The sequence below is a fragment of the Ailuropoda melanoleuca genome, chromosome 12 (genome assembly GCF_002007445.2).
Source record: "Ailuropoda melanoleuca isolate Jingjing chromosome 12, ASM200744v2, whole genome shotgun sequence".
Lineage (NCBI taxonomy): Eukaryota > Metazoa > Chordata > Mammalia > Carnivora > Ursidae > Ailuropoda > Ailuropoda melanoleuca.
In genome coordinates this window covers 72,411,680-72,431,005 of record NC_048229.1, presented here as the reverse complement: position 1 = coordinate 72,431,005, position 19,326 = coordinate 72,411,680, and the positions used below count along the sequence as shown (strand labels likewise).

At 45.5% G+C, this 19,326-nt stretch overlaps 1 protein-coding gene across 4 annotated transcripts in view; it reads right to left on the bottom strand.

The window, feature by feature from the left end:
* WWOX (WW domain containing oxidoreductase) overlaps nucleotides 1–19,326 on the bottom strand; it is a 1,195,262-nt gene that overhangs the window by 612,015 nt on the left and 563,921 nt on the right. The window lies entirely within an intron of this gene.

Here is a 19,326-nt window from a genome sequence, read left to right as displayed (position 1 = left end):
CTACCTTTTATTAAACCGGAGCCACAAACTCTTAATACCAAGGGCCTTTTCAGGGCACTTTAATCACTGCTGGCGAGCAGATGTCCCTCGGAGGAAAACACGGGCAATGTTCAGCAGCAAGGATGGGGACCGTCCATCCACCTTTGCGTTGGCAGAATGAGTTACGGGATTGTATTATCAATGCAATTAGGCTGGGCTCCCTCTGCACTTCCACAGCAGACCTCTGAGCCCTGTACAGCAAGAGGCACTTTCCTCTGTGACCTGGTTTCCAAAGCACTTTTTCCCCTGAAAGCAGCCACCACTGCTGCCAGCATAGAAAGGCCAAACTTCTGAGGTTTTTGTTTTTTGTTTTTTTTTTTTAACTGAGTATAACTGACATACAGTGTCCTTTTAGTTTCAAGTGTATGTCATAGTGATTTGATACTTTCATAAATTACTAAGTGATTCCCAGGATAAGTCTAGTTATCTGTCACCAAAGTTATTACAGTATCATTAAGTTCTCTATGCTGTACATTACACCCTCATGACTTATTTGTAACTGAGAGTCTGTACCTTTTAATCCCCTTCCCCTATTTCACTCACCCCAACCCTCACCATCTGGTAACCAACAGTTTCTTCTCTATGTCTATGAGACTGTTTCTGTTTTGTTTTGTTTGTGTATTTGGGGTTTTTTTAGATTCCATATATAAGTGAAATCATACAGAATTTATCTTTCTCTGACTTATTTTACTTAGCATAATACCCTCTAGGTCCATCCATGTTGTTGCAAATAGCAAGATTTTATTCTTTTTAACAGCTGAGTAATATTCCATTGTGTATGCCTACCACATCTTGGTCTGTTCCTGTACTCATGGACACTTAGGCAGCTTCCGGATCTTGGGTATTGTCAATAATGTGGCACTGAACATTGGGGTGCACAGATCTCTTTAAATTGGTGTTTTCTCTTTCTTCAGATAAATACCCAGAAATGGAATTGCTGGATCATATTTTTAATTTTTTGAGGAACCTCCATACTGTCTTCCGTAGTAGCTACACCAATTTACATTCCTGCCAACAGTGCACGAGGGTTCCTTTTCTCTCCACATCGTCGCCAATACTTGTTATTTCTTGATCTTTTTTGATAACAGCCAATCTGACAATTATGAGGTGGTATTTCATTGTGGTTTTAATCCAACTCCTGGATATTCTGTGCCCCTGCCACTTGACAGATTTTTCCCAACACGGACAGCCAGGTCAAACCAATACCTAGTGCTTCTCACGATGATGGTGATGCCAACAATGGTGACCGCGATAACGATGTGAATGATGACAACAGTAGGTGAGTGGCGATGCTCGTTAAGCACTGAGCACTGAATGTAGCTGTGTGTGTGCTGTTCGAGCACTTTCTACATCTAATCCTGCCAGCAATGCTCTGAGGAAGAGATTGGTTTGGCCCCCAAACTGTAGACAGAGACACTGCGGCTCAGGGAGGATAAGAGACTTGACCAAGGTCCCCAGAAAGTAAATGGCCCACCTAGGATATGGACGCAGGTGGGAACTCAAGTTCTGCACACTACCCGACGCTAACTCGGTGTCTTAATCTGTTCAACTGCAATAAGAAAATACCACAGACAGGCAGCTTAAACAGCAGACATTTATGTCTCATAGTTTCTGGAGGCTGGGAATCCCAGATCAAGGCACTGGCAGATTCAGTGTCTGCTGAGAGCTCTGTGCTGGGCTTGCAGATGGCCACCTCAGGCTGGGTCCTCACACGGCCGTTCCTCAGTGCATATACACTCGGAGAGAGACGGCGCTATCTCTGCCCTCCTCCATAGACGGGCACTGATCCCATCGTGAACGTCCCGCTCTCGAAACCTCATTTAAATCTAATAACCCCCCAAAGGCCCCACCTCCAAATATCATCACACTGGGGGTTAGGGCTTCCACATGGGAGTTTGGAGGGGACACATTTAGTCCATAACAATCCACTTCAAGCAATCCTGTCTCCCCTCTTGTCTGGCCAGAAATAGCACATCAGAACCCCTGCCCTTCCTCCCAGATGAGCTGTCCCTAAGGTCCCTTAGTCAGGATCTAAGGCAGTGTGGCCAAGATCCAAGCCCATCTGCCATCCTTCCCCAGGCCTCCTGGATGGTGGAGCCAGGCATCCGTCCAACAGGCAACATACTTGAGTCTTAGATTGAGAGAGTTTCATGCACCTGATTCTAGCCCAGAGCTAGACCCCAGCTAATCCTGAGTCCAACAACATTCAACCACAGACAGGGAGGGGGAAAGAGCATGGTTTGGGCGTTAGAGTTAGCTGAAATCTAATGGTACTGGGCAAGGCGTCTTGTCTGTCCAGTGGAGAAACCGATACTGGGGATGCTGTCAGGACAGCATGAGGACTCTCCAGGGGAGTCACGGTGCGGAGTATGGTGCGCTGCAGAAGGTCTGTAAGTACCGGGGCCTGAACAGGCTCTTTCCTGCGCCAAGCCCTTTCTTCCGGTCCTTGTTCACAAATTTAGCACTTACCCCAAACCCCTTACACACACATACTCACTTACACACACACACACACACACTCACACACATGCACGCTCCAGCCTAGAACGGAACCTCTAAGCCACTGGCTCTCAGCCTTATTCCTGCTGAATGAGGTTTGTAGGCAGGACCCGTCCCCGTCCATTCTGAGTCCCTAGAACTGTAATGCCTCCACTTGCTCTCCCAACCAAAGAGCATTTTGGGTGCATGAATGAGTAAGTGAAAGAAATATTATACGGATGACTTAAGCATCAATCAAATACATAAAATGCAGAAGCACAGAATTTCCAAACTTAGGTATTTCAACATCCATTTGTAACAAGATACTTGTTATGCCCTAAACCAGCTGCCAGTTCTTAGCTGACAACAATTTATGGTATTCCTATTTCCCTGGGCACTTGCATTTTAAGGTAAAAGTCTCAAAAGAATGACTCTGATGGCAGAAATGTTCTTCCAAATGTAAAAAGAAAAGGGGGTGAGCTGACAGGTAAGGTGAGGCACATGGTACAACCCCCAGGGGTCGCTGTTGTGGCTTGAGGGGCTGCTTCTTTGGGTCACTCAGGGGTCAACTACTAAAAGGACATGTGGCCCTTTGGTTGTCAGAGCTGGGATCATTCGGGACAAAGAGAAACCTAGCGACAATGCCACCCCTCTGCTTCCCTTGCTGACCTCCATGTGAGTGGACTGGGAAACGGGTGCCTCCCCCCAAGTGAGGCCCTCAGGAGCAAGGTCCAGGCTGTAGTGCGTTCCCCTCAACTCTCTTTATGAATCATACATAACACAGAGAAGAAACAGAGGCCTCCCGGCCCAACTCTGCTCTTCAGAGCAAAGCAGCAAAGCGCACAGGAGGCAGCAGTGCCTTTCTTGAGAAGCGGCCTCACAGCGATCTGCGGCTGGAAAGCAGGGGACCTTTGTAGCGGCAGCGCCGAGCCAGAGGCCTGTCTGCGTGCTCCTTAGAACCCTGTACGAGGAAAGTCTGGGAGCCGCATCGCTGCTTGTGCTCTGGGGAGTCCTGAACTCCTGGTTCTCCCTTCAAGGCAGGCTAAGTGCACCGTCGCTTGCAAGGGCCTGTTGTTAGAAAGGGTAGGATTGTGGGGAAGAGGAAGGCTTTGAGACCCCGGAGTCCTGACTTCAAACCCCTGCTGCTCAGGCACCGACTAGCTGAGGGACCTCCTGGTCACCCCAAATCTCGATGTCTTTGTATGTAAGACAATGATAACAAATGTTGGGTCCCTCCCTTACATGGCCCTTTCTTTCCATTACACTTGGGGGGGGTGATGAGGCCAAAAAAAAGTAAGCCACTGTGGAGCTACTGTGACAACATATCACAGACTGAGTGGCTTATAATCAACCTAACTGTGTTTCTCACAGCCCTGGAGGCTGGGAGTCCCAGATGGAAGTGCCAGCGAGGTCGCCTAAGTGAGGGCCCTCTTCCTGGCTCAGATCAGTGCCTTTTCTCTGTCTTCACACACACGCTGGAAGAGGCTGTGGAGCTCTCTGGAGCCCCTTTTATACGGCGGAATCCCACTGAAGAGGGCTCCACCCTCATGAATTCGGCACCCCTCAAATGCCCCACCTTCTAATACCAGCAGCTTTGGGGGATGAGATTGCAATACAGGACTTCTGGGGAAATATTCACTCAGACCCTTGCAGTGGCAGGAGGGAGGGTCTCCTGGCGGTCTACCTAGGGCACCGCAAGGCTTATATGGACATCTCCCTCACTTTCTCCTCCGTTTCTTGGTCTTCTCTGACCTACTGCCTCCCCCTCTCCCCCGTAAATAACATCTGCAGTATCAGGAGTGGGAGCATCCAAAGGAAAGGACTGAAGGTATGGGAGCAGACCAGCTCAGTAACGACCGCTAACGCTCAGGGCACGCCAACCTACCGTGTGCCAACTACTATGCTTAGTGCTTTAGGGAACGATATCATTTAGTCCTCCCTTCCCTTCAAAAAATCCTAGTAAGAAGACACAGGTATTAACCCCATTGTACAGAGCAGAAAACAAAGCTTAGAAAGATGGAGTAACTTCGCCACTTCTTGAAAACATGATCCAACTGAATCCGAAAGAGTCACAAAGAGTTTATGAGCTGAAGCAGGAGGGGAAGACTACTCCAGACAGAGCCAACAGCCTGTGTGAAGGCCCTGTGGCAGGCGGAGGAGGGCTGGCAGGTTGCAGGGGGAAGGGGAGCGGGGTGAGAGGAGGTAGCAGAGCAGCAGGGGCCTGCAGGACCTGGTAAGGGTTGGGGATTTTATCTTAAGGGGCAGGAAGAGCCAGTGAGGGGATACAGCAGGGAGTGGCAAGATGGGATTTCTATGTTAGAGACATGACTCTAGTGTCTACCTGAAGAAGGGATTTCAAGAGAGGCAAGAGGGGGAAGCAAGATGCCCTCTAGAAATTTTAAAGACAACTCTGCTAACTCACTGATTCGGAATTCATCTTACGCTGCCAGCCAAGTGTGTTGCAGGAAGACAAAGGAAGGCCAAACCTCACGAGTGTTTTCTATACCCCATCCCTTGTGGAGGGAAAAAAAAAAAAAAAAAAAAAAAAACCCAGGCAAAAAAAATTTTCCTNTCTTCCTGTTTTTAGAGTCTTTTAAATGGCATAAGAACTCCAATGGGAAAGTCCAACATGGAAAAGCAAGCAGAAGTGCCCTTTGAAAAGTTTTAATTTTATTTTAACTTTGCTAAATCTACTTACATTCACATTTTGAAATATGCATGCATGATAAAACACTGCAGTTATGGTCTATTGGGCTAAAAATCCACTTTTTGGAACAGGTTCAAGGGAATACTTATACAAAAGCCCTCAGAATGGAAAGTAATTCTGTAGATAAAAAAGAATGGAAACATCCCCTAAATAAGCAAGATGAATGCACAGGAAGGAGGGCCTGGAACCATCAGTAACAGGAGGTTCAAAACAGCTGGACTTTCAGTCCCTCATCATCAGTGTCAACATTCATACCTTTCCAAGGTGCCTCCTCTGCCATTCAGCATTCAGTTGAAACCAAGAAATTAACCCTCAATTTAAGACAGTGAAATTCCATCCTAGCAAGCTGCTCACAAAGCATGGGGAGACCATGGTGTTTATTTTGCAAAGTTCCATGCAAAGAGAGCTAAAAAAAAAAAAATTGCTGGAATAAATCCACCAACAAGCATTTCTGTGCTGCTTCTGTGTAATTATCCTTGTATGGGGAGGCATACAAAAGAGGAAGAAAATATGGTTCCTATCCTTAAGGAGTTGGCAATCCTCTGAGGAAGATGCTTCTCAGCTCTCAGGCTGTACGAGAATCACCTTGGGAGACTGAGAGAAATGCAGATCGTGGCACCCACACTGCCACCCAACTCCCAGTGTGTGAGGATGGCCACACAGGGACTGGGAGTTTGCATTTTAAGCAAACAAAGGGGCTTCTGATGGGGGCTGGGATTCCGAACCAGTGAACTGAAGAGAGGGAAACGCTTCAGGAAGCATTAGCACAGAACCTGACTAGAGGAAGAAGTCCGAGTGCCTGTCCAACCTCACCTCCTCCTGAAGATGCACCCCACCAATGGCAGCCATTTCAGGTGGGGCAACATCCAGCCTTTGCTTTCATGTCTCCAACAAAGGGCATAGATCCTTTATGTGGAGGTTCATTCCACTGTAAGACAACAACTGAGTGTCCTTTAGAGGGCCTTCAAAAAGCAGGTGCTTGTTGTATCTTCCTCAGTGAACATTCCAGTTCACTCAACCCTTTTCCTGATGCCCTGCTCCCAAACCCCTGTCACTCCTGTCACTCTCCTCAGGATGACTTCTACTCTGCCACTAATACTCTTCTCAGGTGATACCCAAGATGGAAAACAAGATTCTAGACATGGTTTGACCAATGCCAAGTCCAAGGTGTTTGCCTCTCTTGATCTGGACATTTCTGTTTATTAAATCTGTCCAAGGCTGCATCGCTGTTGTCAAAGCCTAACATATCTGAAATCATTCTATATCCTATTCTGCACCTGTCATTCATCTAATGACCTTTTCGAAAATGAAAGAGTTAATGCCACTCAACGCTGTTGCTTAGTGGTCCCCACTTTTTTCCCTAAAATTTCAGAAACTATGTGTTTAGTTATTTGTGCCCAAATTTTCACAGGGATTAACATCAGGGTTATTTCCTTCTTGTCCTTGTCAACTATTCTTCTCTCCCCACCCCCACACCACATGCCTTCTTATTCTTTCCTTGATCAGTCCAGTTCTACCTCTTTCTTCTTGCTCCTCTCCTTTTCTCCATGATTTCAACAAGATTTCCAACAGACACACCTAACACCTCATGGGTGACTAACTTCTTTTTATTCAAGACTGCTAGTATCATAGAACATCAGGACTTGAAGGGGCCTTAGAGACCAGCCAAGGCAAACCCCTCACTGTGAAGGTGAAGAAACTGGGCATGGAGGGGCACAGATCACAATGACATGCCCAAGTTGGGGCCGAGCCAGCATTAGCACCCAGACCTTCTCCCTGGCTGAGTATTTCTCATAGCCTGACTTGTTTGGGACTTGGAGGCTCAGCTGTGGGGCTGGGTGGGCTCAAAAGCTCCTCGCCTGGGATAGGTATGATGGCAAACGCACTACAAAAGACAGTGGCCCGTAAGGTTCCTAAATTAGGTAGAGTAAAATGTTAAATGAGAGCAAGAACTCACTTACACTCCTCACTGCTTAGATGGGATTTCTAGAAAACCAGAAACAATGCCTCTGAGATCCCAGACATCACAGGGGCACGCTGCCCTTTGTGTATGTGTGCGGGATGGGGGAGGAGAGGCACACACAAACAGAACCAAAAAGGAAATGAATACAGAAACAAACACAAAAGCACACCTTACAATGATGGCGGCATGCCAAAAGGACACGAGCCAACTGACAGAGCTCCTGATGGCCAAACCTGGAACAATGTGAACAAGAAGATAAAGTCATGCTGGACTGTAACGCAAAGTGGACAGTAAATATCCATGAGCCTGCACTGATGTAAAGAAATTACTGAATAAATAAATAATTGGGGGAAAAGGGAAAAATCTCCCAAGCGAAGGAATTCCTAACAGTGTATGCAAATGCTGTGTCCACAGGGAGTGCGAACATAAATCCCTACTCCTGTAGTGTGGGCTGCACACAGCAACCTCCTTCCAGAAGGAACAGTATGGAAAGGATGGGAAAAGAGTAACTGTATAGCAGAGAAACGGGACAGATACTGCTAGGCCAGGTGAAGAAAGTCAATGTCAACAGTGGTAAGTCACCTTGGCAGTCCGTGATCTTGAGATGATGTGATGAGAAGGGCACTGTATCTCTGGGGCCTCCTCTACAACCCATAATCCCAGATTAATCATGAAAACAAAATCAGACAAATTCCAACACTAGGACATGATTCATAATCCCTGAGGAGCACTCCTCACAACTGCCCGTGCCATCAAGAACAAGGAAAGTCTTGGGGCATTTGTGTGGCTCAGTCAACTAAGCATCTGACTCTTGGTTTCGGCTCAGGTCCTGATCTCAGGGTCCTGGGACTGAGCCCCAAGTTGGAACTCCATGCTCAGTGCGGAGTCTGCGGGAGATTCTCTCTCCCTCTCCTCTGCCTCTCCCCCTGCTCGCTCATGCTCTCTAAAATAAATAAATAAATCTTTAAAAAGAAATTAAAGAATAAGGAAAGTCTGAGAAACGATCTCTGCCTCAAGAAGCCCAACGACACACGATGACTAAATGCACTGTGGGACTCTGGATGGGCTTCTGAAACAGAAAGAGGTCATTAGGTAAAAGCTAAGGAAATCTGTATGAACTGTCTGCTTTAGTGAATAATAATACATTAATATTACTTATTTAATTGTAATCAATGTACCTGATTATGTAAGAGGTGGATAATAGAAGAAATTGGGTGTGAGGTATGTGGGAACTCTGTCGTAGTGTCTCAGTTTTTGTGTAAATCTAAAACTGATCCAAAACATAAAGTCTGTTTTAAAAGTTACACACACACACACACACACACACACACACACACACTTACACACTAAATGAAATAAAAGAGTAGTATATAGAAAAGCAGATGACCTTCTGGAAGTGGGTTGGGGTAGGGAGATGCTGTGATACTCTAAAGGGGACATGTAAGCTCTGGGGGGACAGGCTCCAGGGACTCCTGTCCTGTGGGGAGGTGACAGCTAGAAGAGAGATGGGGGAAGAGAACAAAACGTGGGGCATCCTCGTCTCCCCAGTCTAAGGGAGGAACTGCAGCTGACCCACAAAGCCGAGCTGGCAGTGGCTCCACCAGCATGATTTGCGATGCTCTCCAGCAATGCTTGGTAGGTCAGAACTAGGAGCCAAGACTTTAGCTCACTCGGGATCTGCAACCTGTAACTGGCATCAAAGGGAAGTGGGTGGGAGGTGTCCCAACACATCAGCAAGAACACCTCCTCCCAAAGACAGGCTCTTGTTCCAGTGAGAGAAGCAGTACTCTGGGCTGGCCAGGCCACGAGCAAAGCTTTGCAAAGCGGCCATGATGTTGTCCCCGTTTGGGTTCAGTGAAAAGGGGTTTGTGCACATGCCTTAGAGGTGAGCACCATCTTTCATAACCATACCAGCGTTCAAAACTGTGTTCATAAGATCCTGCTCCTTCAGGCAAATGAATTCAAGCCAGAAATTGTAAGGGGAATAATACCTTCCCGTTCACCATTGTGCCTTTCTGCAATAAATAATTTCTAGTCAGGGTGTTAGAGAATTCTAAATGATAGACATATTATGTTCATGAAAGACAACTTTAAGAAAAATCTTTCTGCAATAAAAGTGAGGGCTTTTCCCCCCTTCTTGGCATCCCAGCTTGCCATAGAAATGAGTGATTTTCTGAATTTCTGCCAAGTTAGATGGTTCAGCATGCTATTAGATTAGTCTGTTTATACAGAAACAGCCCAAAATAGGAAACACACAGAAGCTATTAAAGATATTGTCCTGTGAGGGAAAGATTTGAATGGTTTTCTTACTGCAAGTGGGAAATAAGATATGAGTCAGTATTAATGTGATAAAGAAGTTAATGCGTTCTAAAGCAAACCGTTGGGTTCTTCATCTTGTTTCAGAGGTGACAATAAGAGGAACACACAGACAAAATTATTTAGGGTTGGGTGAGCAGGGAAGGTAGTGAACACTTTGCACAGCCCAACCAGGCCTGCCAGTTAGAAATATATCCCTCTTAGAAAATAATGCTGGGGCACCGGGGGAGTTTTCAAAGGGAAAGATGGTTGGTAGCCAAAAAAAGAAAAAAAAAAAAAAAGACTAAATAAATATATAAATAAAAATAAATAGGTTTCAGAAATTCAAAAGTGAAATTCCAATTTCACTTCTGCCCTTGGGTTGCTCCATAAACTAATGGAAATCATATGACCTCTAAGGTCAATGTGATTCAAGACAGAGGACTTATATTGAGTTTTACGTGTGAGACATTGTGGACTGTTACTTTTCTCATCTATAAAGTGAACAGTGTGACCTAAACCTTGAAGTCACCTTGTCTCTCCTCAGTAAGTCATAAGATGACCTATGGAGGAAAGACGGGGCCACATTCCAGCCATGTGAGCTGCTCCTGACAACATTTTCAGATAGACGATATGTAACTCTGTAAGTAAAAAAAAAAAGTCTAAAATGCCCAAATAAAGCCTGGTGTTATGTATTATTTTCCTGTTAGTTCATAGATGAAAATCATGAAGAAATAGGGCTTTCATACAAAATGCATATTTCTTATGGGGCCATCATCGTGGCCGTCTGCTGAGGCCTGCTGACCAATTCAGGACTTCTTGTGCTGGAGGATAGCAAAGAAAGGTGAATTCTCTACTACCTAGAATGTATTTGCTTTCCTACTGCTGTGTAACAAATGACCATAAATTTAGTGGCTAAAAGCAACATACACTTATTATCCCACAATTTTCTTGAGTCAAGCGTATGAGTGTTGCTTAGCTGGGTTCTCACCTTCAGGATCTTGCCTGGCTGAAATCCTGGTATTGGTTGGGATGTGGTCTCATCAGAGTCTTAGCAGGGTAAGTTGAATCACCTTTAAGCTCCTGCAGACTACTGGCAGGACTCATTTCCTTGAGACTGTAGGACTAATATTCCTATTTTCTTGTTGTGTACGTTGGACCACTCAGCTTCTAGAAGATTCCTGCAGTTCCTTGCCACATGGCCCACTCCATAGCCCCTCTCACAACATGGCACCTTACTTACTTCCTCAAAGCCGTCCATGGAGACTCCAGCTTCAGACCCTCTTTAAAGTGCTATCATCTGATTAATCCAGGCCCACCCAGGATGATCCCCTTTCTGATTAACTTAAAACCAACTGATTTGGGACCTTAATTATATCTGCAAGATCCCTTCACTTTGCAGTGTAATGTAGCCTAATCAAGGAAGTGACATCATGCTTTCCATATTTTATTGTGTATAAACAGTATGGAGGTTCCTCAAGATGTTAAAAATAGAGCTACCCTGCAACCCAGCAATTGCACTACTGGGTATTTACCCCAAAGATATAGATGTAGTGAAAAGAAGGGGCACATGCATCCCAGTGCTCATAGCAGCAATGTCCACAATAGCCGAACTGTGGAAGGAGCCGTGATGCCATACAACAGATGAATGGATAAAGAAGATGTGGTCCATATATACAATGGAATATTACTCAGCTATCAGAAAGGATGATTACCCACCATTTGCATCAACATGGATGAAACCGGAGGGCATTATGCTGCTAAGTGAAATAAGTCAAGCATTGAAAGACAATTATCATACGGTTTCCTCATATGTGGCACATAAGCAAAAGCACGGAGGACCACAGGGGAAGGGAGGGAAATCTGAAGCGGGAGAAATCAGAGAGGGAGACAAACCATGAGAGACTATGGACCGTAGGAAACAAACTGAGGGTTTCAGAGGGGAGAGACGTAGGGGGAGGGGGTAATGGGGAGATGGGTATTAAGGAGGGTACGTGCTATGATATGTACTGGGTGTTATACAGAACTAATGAATCACTGAAAAGTACATCAAAAACTAATGATGTACTATACAGTGGCTAACTGAAGATGAAAGAAAGAAAGAGAGAAAGAAAGAGAGAAAGAGAGAGAGAGAAAGAAAGAAAGAGAGAGAGAGAGAGAGAGAAAGAAAGAAAGAAAGAAAGAAAGAAAGAAAGAAAGAAAGAAAGAAAAAGAGAAAAGGAAAGAAACAAGTCACAGTTTCTCCCTACACTCAAAGGGAGGGTATCACACCAGGCAGTAGGCAACAGGAGATAGGAAATCAATGGGACCACCTTAGGATCCACCTGCCAAACAGAGGAAGTAAACACAGGGGTTCACTTCTAAAGAAAGTTTCATCTTAGTAGGGTCAGAATTACTTCATTTATGAGCATGTGCTTAGAATCTTGGAGGGTGCAGAGAATGAAGATAGAACCCTATATTTCGTCCAAATAATATTTTCTCAAGGTTCTCCTGGAATTACGGGTTGTACATATTATGCAATAAAATACACGTATGCTTAAAATGTACAGTTAAATCTTAGCGACTGACACCCAGGTAACCGAAATCCCCCTTCCTTCAGCTCGACGGTGACCTTGGGCATCCAGGAGCACCAGAGCATCAAGAAATGCCAAGACAGGTTCACAGGCAAACCTGTGTCTGGTTGTCTGAAAGACCAGGACAACACAAGTTCAAGGAGTACAATTAAGAATGGAATGTTATAAGCGGGCCAACAGACACCAAGTTCTGAGGCCTCCAGACACAAGAAAAGAATAAGCAATGTCGAGAGGGGAAGACAAATCAAAAGGGGAGAGGTGGGGGCTGGTGAGGCTGCAGAAGAGGGAGAAAGTAAAGCAAATTTCGTATGGGGAGGGATTGAGGTAGTGGGGAGGATGAGGCAGGGACAGGAGGGGGTAAGAGCAAATGTAGCCACCAGTTAACTGAAAAATTCAGTTAACCAGAATGATGTGCCAGTTAAGTAAGATTCCATGAAGCTTGGCAGCCTGATTCTGGCCATTAACTTTAATGTTTTCAGAACCCCGGCACTTTCACAGGTGTGCATGGAAACCATCTGGTTTTTGTGCTCTATCCCTCTATTAAAGCCCAGCATCTTCAAAGATAAATTGTGGACCATGGGGTGGGGGAGGGATGGGGGTAAAAGCCTTTGCCACATGATTTGCCTTCACTAGAAAGAGGCTTTCAACAACCTCAGAATGGGACTGTTTGATTTTGAAATTGTGATATAAAAAAAATAAAATACAGTGATATGCTCTAATATATAGAAACACCATCTGGGCAAATAAATTGCTCAAAAACAAAATCCCAACAAAATAAATGCAGTGTGTGGTGACCCAGACATGATAAATGAAAGACGAAATAAACTGAGGAGGGGGGAATCCATATCTAAAACCTTGTCTTTACAGTAGTGATGTTTATAAATTTGACACCCTTGGAAGGAGAGCTTACTCAAGATTATTTCTATGCAAATATGCATTTTCCCAACCCAAGAGCATGCATGAAAGAAAAAAAAAATCTCAAATATATTTCTTGAAAATCAATTTGTGTGCAGTATAAGTGCACCAAGAAACAGTAAGTACACTGGTAAATATTAAAATGCTATGTCAAATGTGAGCTTGTCAGAGGACAAGCCCTCCCGGATACAGGGGAGAGAGGACAGGGGACAGGAAACTGTTGCACGCTGCCCAAAATTGAGTCCCTAGTCTGCCACTGATAGAGCCACTTTCTTCCTTCCAGGGACAAAGCTTGAATGCTGAATGTCCCAAGCTCCCTGGCTTCTTGTGGTTCACAGAGAAGGTTCTATAGAAGGCTGCATGGAACAAACTTACAGAACACAGAGCAGGCTGCCTGATTGGAGCTGCTGCCCAAGGGCTCCAAATCCAGGCAATCAACAGGTTCTTAGGAGAAAGCCTTAGGCCAGTCCCCTTAACAACCATCCCTCCAAAATCCCCAGTGAAACCAGCCTATGGTTTCCTGGTTAGGACAGATCCTTTGAGCTCACATTCCAGAAAATGAAAGGTATAATATTCTTTATTAGACAACCTTTCACCATTAGCTAGGAAATGTACCATCTTGATCAGCTGTGTGTCTAATCCTGTCCTAGGTATTCTACATGCATTATTAGCTAGAGATTGTCTCACCCCCTTTGAAAGAAGAGGACACTGAAGTGAGAGATCAATCTGCCTTCTCAGTGGTTAATTAGGAGCAGAGCTGGGTCTAAAAGAATCCGGATAAAGATAAGGTATGTTTTTTTTTAATTTATTTTTTATTTTTACCATGACCACCATCTTGCTTTGCTTTTATAGTTATAAACTGTACAAGTGAGGCTAGAAATTGCACAGCAGTGGAGGCTGGAAGGGGACCCAAGAAGGCCACTGGGGTTCTGGAATTATCCTATTAATGTGGGTGCCACTGGACTTGAATAAAAAGCTGAGGAACCTGCCCTGCAGTGACGATGGCCTGAGTAAGGTTTCCACTGCCTGCTTCTCTACACCCAGGGGTCTTACTCAGGAAGATCTTCAGGGGCATATCAGAGGTGCCAGTGGAAAGCTTGTTAGTGGAATGTTGGATCATGGACCAACACATGTCACAGGAAAGTGGCTCCAGGCTTTCCTCTGCCCCTCTTGGTCCTATCTTTTGGGGGTAGGGAACTCTCTCATGAGTCATTATACACATCACACGGACTGAGGCAACTCTGGCTTTGTTCCCTGCACTAAACACTGATTCTGTTCAAGAAGAGGCCTGTTAGGAGCTGAATTATGTTTCCTCCAAAAATCCTATGTTGAAGTCCTAAGCCCCCGTACCTTAGGATGTGACTATATTTGGAAACAGAGCCTTTAAAGAGGTAATTAGGGTAAAATGAGGTCAGTAGGATGGGCCCTAATCTGACTGCTGTCCTTACAAGACACGCACAGAGGGAAGACCCTGTGAAGACCCAGGAAGAGGACAGGTGACTGCATACCAAGGAGACGTGCCTCAGAGGAAAGCAGCCCAGCCGACACCTTGACTTTGGACTCCCAGCCTCCAGAACTATGAGAAAACATCTGTTGTTTAAGCCGCTCAGGCTGTCGTACTTTGTTATGGCCGCCCTAGGAAACTCATACAATGTCCAAAGCAAGAATGGCTCTAGCTCTTGCCTACAGAGATGGGAAGTCTCTATGAACTAGGGTTTTGGAGTCAGGGACGCTACGACTTGAGCCCCTGCCCTGTGTCCTGGAGCCAGTCATTTCCTGCTTTCATCAGAGGCAAAATGTGGATAGTCACAACGTCATAGTCTTGTCATGAAAATTTAATTAGATAATGCAAGAGCAGTGCTGAACACCAGGTCAGGCTCATAGATGGGGCTCAATAAATATTAGTTGTTAGCACTGTTGATATGATGATAATAAAACGAAGATTAAAAAACCCTTTCTGGCTTGTTATAGCAGTTTGTTATAATGATGTGTATCATGCAAATGAAATGGCGCTACACAAAGGCCAATGAACATCCTGATTGATAGATATGTTGAAGTATATATAGCAAGGCAGCTTCATTCCGCCATGCAGACAAACATTTCCCAAGTTCCTGGGACACCGAGACACCGTGATGATGGTCCAATGGACCCGGAGCCCACGATGGTGCAGAGGGGATGGGGCATGCACACAGGTATCCTGGAGCCAGGCAGGGTGGGGTGGGACCTACAGGAGAAGTGCAAGCATCATGGGAGCACAATTGTGGGCAGGGGACTCATTCCAGCTCCGGGGCTGGGATCTTAGGGATTCTCACCCACCAGCCTTGTAACAGAATGGGCGCTCCCCATGTTCATGCTGAGTCACTGCATACAGCTTCCTGAAGGAGAAGATCAGCTGCATACAGTAACACGGCCCATTGGCAGAGGCGCAGGTCTGACCACTTTTCTAAAATTGAACTGACCAGGGAACTCGGAGAGTTGAACAAAATGACCAGACTACTTATCTGGTGACTTGCACATTAAAAAGGTCTGGCAGGGCTGCCCAGACCATCCCTGGGTTGTCTCTTCTCAGACTGTGTCCACTGTCTTAAACTTGCCCCTTGTCCAAAAAAAACCAAAAAACCAAACAAACAAAACCTACATCAGTAAATAACACCCTACTTGCTTATATAACGAAAGAAAGAAAGAAGAAAGAAAGAAAGAAAGAAAGAAAGAAAGAAAGAAAGAAAGAAAGAAAAGAGGCGTGCGTGTGTGTGTACGTGCACACATGCACACGCATGCACCAGCACGTGCACACACATCCAGAGAAAGCAGATAACACACCTGTCACCAGCAGCTTTGCAAGGCTGCCGGGCTCATGAGTCACCAGGTAGAGAATGCTAGCCAAGGGAAGGGGAAGCTGACATATTAATGTTATTTTCTTGAAGATTACCCTACTGACTGCCTAAGACATCATTAATTCCCTCTCTTTCTCATTTCCTTTCAACACACCCTTTGGAGCCTACCACGCACCACGTTCTGGGACGCGGAAAGAAGAGCAAGGGCATCCCATGACCAGAGGGCCTGGGGTCTGTAGCAAGGCCTGGAGCTCCAAAGAGCAACTTCTAGAGTGGCTACGCCTGATCAAACAACAGGGATGGTGTGCTGGAAATGCAGAGTACGTACCATGTTTCCATAGTGTCATAACTCAGCCTACGTACTTCCAAAAATGGTAGAAATCTCAAAATTTAACTAAAAACCTAAAACTTACAAAAATGATTTCACAACTAGAAGCACCCAGGAGGGCCCCAAAAGAACATGCGCCCTATTTCTGAAACGTCAATGCATTAGCTACACCTGCCAACAAGAGTAGGGCAGAACCCTTGACGACACCCAGCTCAGAACTAGGGATTATTAAACATGTGCTGGCTAATTATCTAAGCATCACAAAGAGCTATGGAAAAGAAAAAGCTAAGAATGTATTTAAAAGACAACTATGCCAGTATTTCTGGGGTGTACATAAAATACTATAAGGCAGACAGTGTTGCTGGTACCCCAACTCCGCTTCACTCAACCTTAGACTCCAGAAGGGGTGGTCCCAGGCACTGGGCTAAGGTGAAGGGGAGGGGTATCCTTCATTTGCCACACACCTCGCCCTCTTTGGCACAAAGATATACACACTTTCCTCAAGTCAAGAGTTTGGCACTGACAAATGTCAGGTCAGTTCCCCAGGGTCACTTGAGAAATAATGTGGAAAGATGCCCAGCAGGACCCACAGACATAAAAATAGGGTGGTTCTGTGACTGCCCAGAGAGCCTGCCTCCTCTACCCCAGCCACGTTATGGGGGATGCCTCCGGGGCCCCAGACCGAAAGGCAACAATCGGACTCAAAGGAAAAGATGTGTTGAAGACGTGATATGCACGATTTCACTATCGACGAAGCAGTCCACACACAAATACGCTATCTCATTCTGCCCCATTCCTGCTGCTTGTGCACGTACCCACACTGTCAAAGCTGGAAAGGGCCCTGTGAACCCCAAAAGGCTCTGATCATGGAAAGTTCTTTCAATAACCATTTGGTTAAAAAAAAAAAAGCTGTCTAGAGTTGACTCTAAATTACTCATCTTACTGAGTGTGACTATCCATTCATTTTGATGCAGAGCTTTTCATACGTTTAATTACAAGGTGTTGCCCTAAGGCAGGATACAAGGTTCAGCAAATTTTCTGTAAAGAGCCAGACAGTAAATATTTTAGGCTTTGTGTGCATGTGGTCTCTGACTACTCAGCTCTGCCACTGTAGCTGAAAGCACAGACAATATGTAAACAAATGGGTATATCTGGGTAACCAATAAAACTTTATTTATGGAAAACAATCCTCAGGCCAGACTCGGCCACAGGCTGTGAGTGTGCTGACCTGTGTAGTACCTAGAATGTGCAGCATATCACACTTATGAATTGTGAAAATTTCTGAAACATATCTGGTCTCAAAAGTTTCAGACAATGGGCTGTGATCCTGTAATTCCAATTATGGGAAGTGTTCTCTGCAGGAAAGTTCTTTACAGAGAGCTGGGACTTTCCTCCAATCAGAGCTTGGCCAGTCTCCCTAAGTAGTTTTTGGTCATCTGCTATAATACTCAGCAACAAGAGTGGGGATTTCAACTTTCATCTGGAATCCAGGTGTGTGGAGCTGGTGCAGAACACCTGCTCTGGGTCAAATTCCACAGCATGACTTGCACACAGCTTTTTCAGGGGGAGAAGGAGGGTGAATGCCCCTTTTGAAAGGGTAGGAAATTAGGAGGACAACAATTTTCCCAAAGATAGGTTTCCCAGATGACCCTTGCAGACATCTGTCCATCTGTTTTCAAGAGGAATCCTTAGAACGGGGAGCACTCAAGCAGCACCACGGCCCAGACGACCATGTGTGACACAGCATGGGGACAGGGTACACACTCACCAAGGTTGTAGGGAACACACTGGGGCTTTGATGCACTGAGGTTTCTGCAACAGTTATTCCTGCTCTAGCCTCTGAGGGTTTGGCAGTACTGGGAGCAACAGAAGCTAGACATTGGGCACAAACATCAGTGTGGTCAAGGGTGCTGGGAACCAGCACTGATGTCCCACTCAGCTGCCCTCACATGTCTTTATGGACAGTGGAGAGAGGGGAGGCCTCACAGAGAAAAGCTGAGGATAGAAGCCATGAGTCAGTGAAGAGCAACTGTCAGGGAACCCAGAAGTATTCGGCGGGGTTGTGAGGACAGAAGCTATAGATTCATGAGAAGGGGGCATAAGACAGTGAAACGCAGGCGTGGTAGTGACCCCATGGCTTCTGGAAGAAATGAGACATATTAATGTTTGTTAATTCTTGAGTACTTATGCTACCCCAGGGACTGTGTTGAGTGCCTTAGGGATAGATGGTGGTTCTCATACTCACAACAACCCTGAAGGTAATTAGCCCAATTTTCATTTCATAGGTGAAAAAAACAAAATCAAGTTATATGCCCTGGGCTGCCTGTTCTGGAAGTGCAGAACGAAGACTGGAGCCCAGCTGCCTCCAATGCCTAGGCCATGCTGCCTACCACAGGCACTGGTCCTCCCATCAAACGGCAGCTCATGAAATGTTTGGGCACAAAGAATCTGTCTGACTTCAAAGTGTTATCTTTTTTAGAAAACCATTCAAGTAGCTTTACCATCCTTCATATACCTTCAAGGGTCCTTGCGATTGCTTTTCACTCTTGTCTATTTATACATCACTGCTGGGATTTCTCTAAGGATGCAGTGCTCCCAAAATGATCCAATTTGATCACTGTGTGGTAAGCAAGGTCTGGCCCATGAACAATGGCTGATCCATGTTTTCTAATTCCCATCTGTAGCTACCACGACTGTAAAGAATACAGAATCTAGGATTCTTGAAAAGTCTAAGTCTTCAGTGAATGTATGCTGGATGCTCTTGACCTCATCTGTGTTGGCCAATAGTACTGTTCTCAGTTATTTGCTGCCTTTCCTCTACGAGCCCATGGATGTTTGGGGTCGATGTGTGATTTGCTTTTGGTCAGTAGAATGAGAGAAGCAATGCCACGCCCCTTCCCAAACAGAAACTTTAAGAACCATGTGTGGTTTGACCACTGTTCTTTCTTTCTTCCATAATAAGAGTATGTTTCCAGTGGCGACCACCCCTTCAGCTATATCCTGCAATGAAGACGAGACTGGTGTAGAGTGGCAGCCAGCCCACAGGCAACGTGCAATGACTGAAAAATGAGTGAGGGTGGGGGCGCCTGGGTGATTCAGTCAGCTAAGCCCGACTCGATTTCAGCTCAGGTCATAATCTGGGGGCCATGGGATAGAGCCCCATTGTCGGGCTCTGCACTCAGCAGGGTCTGCTT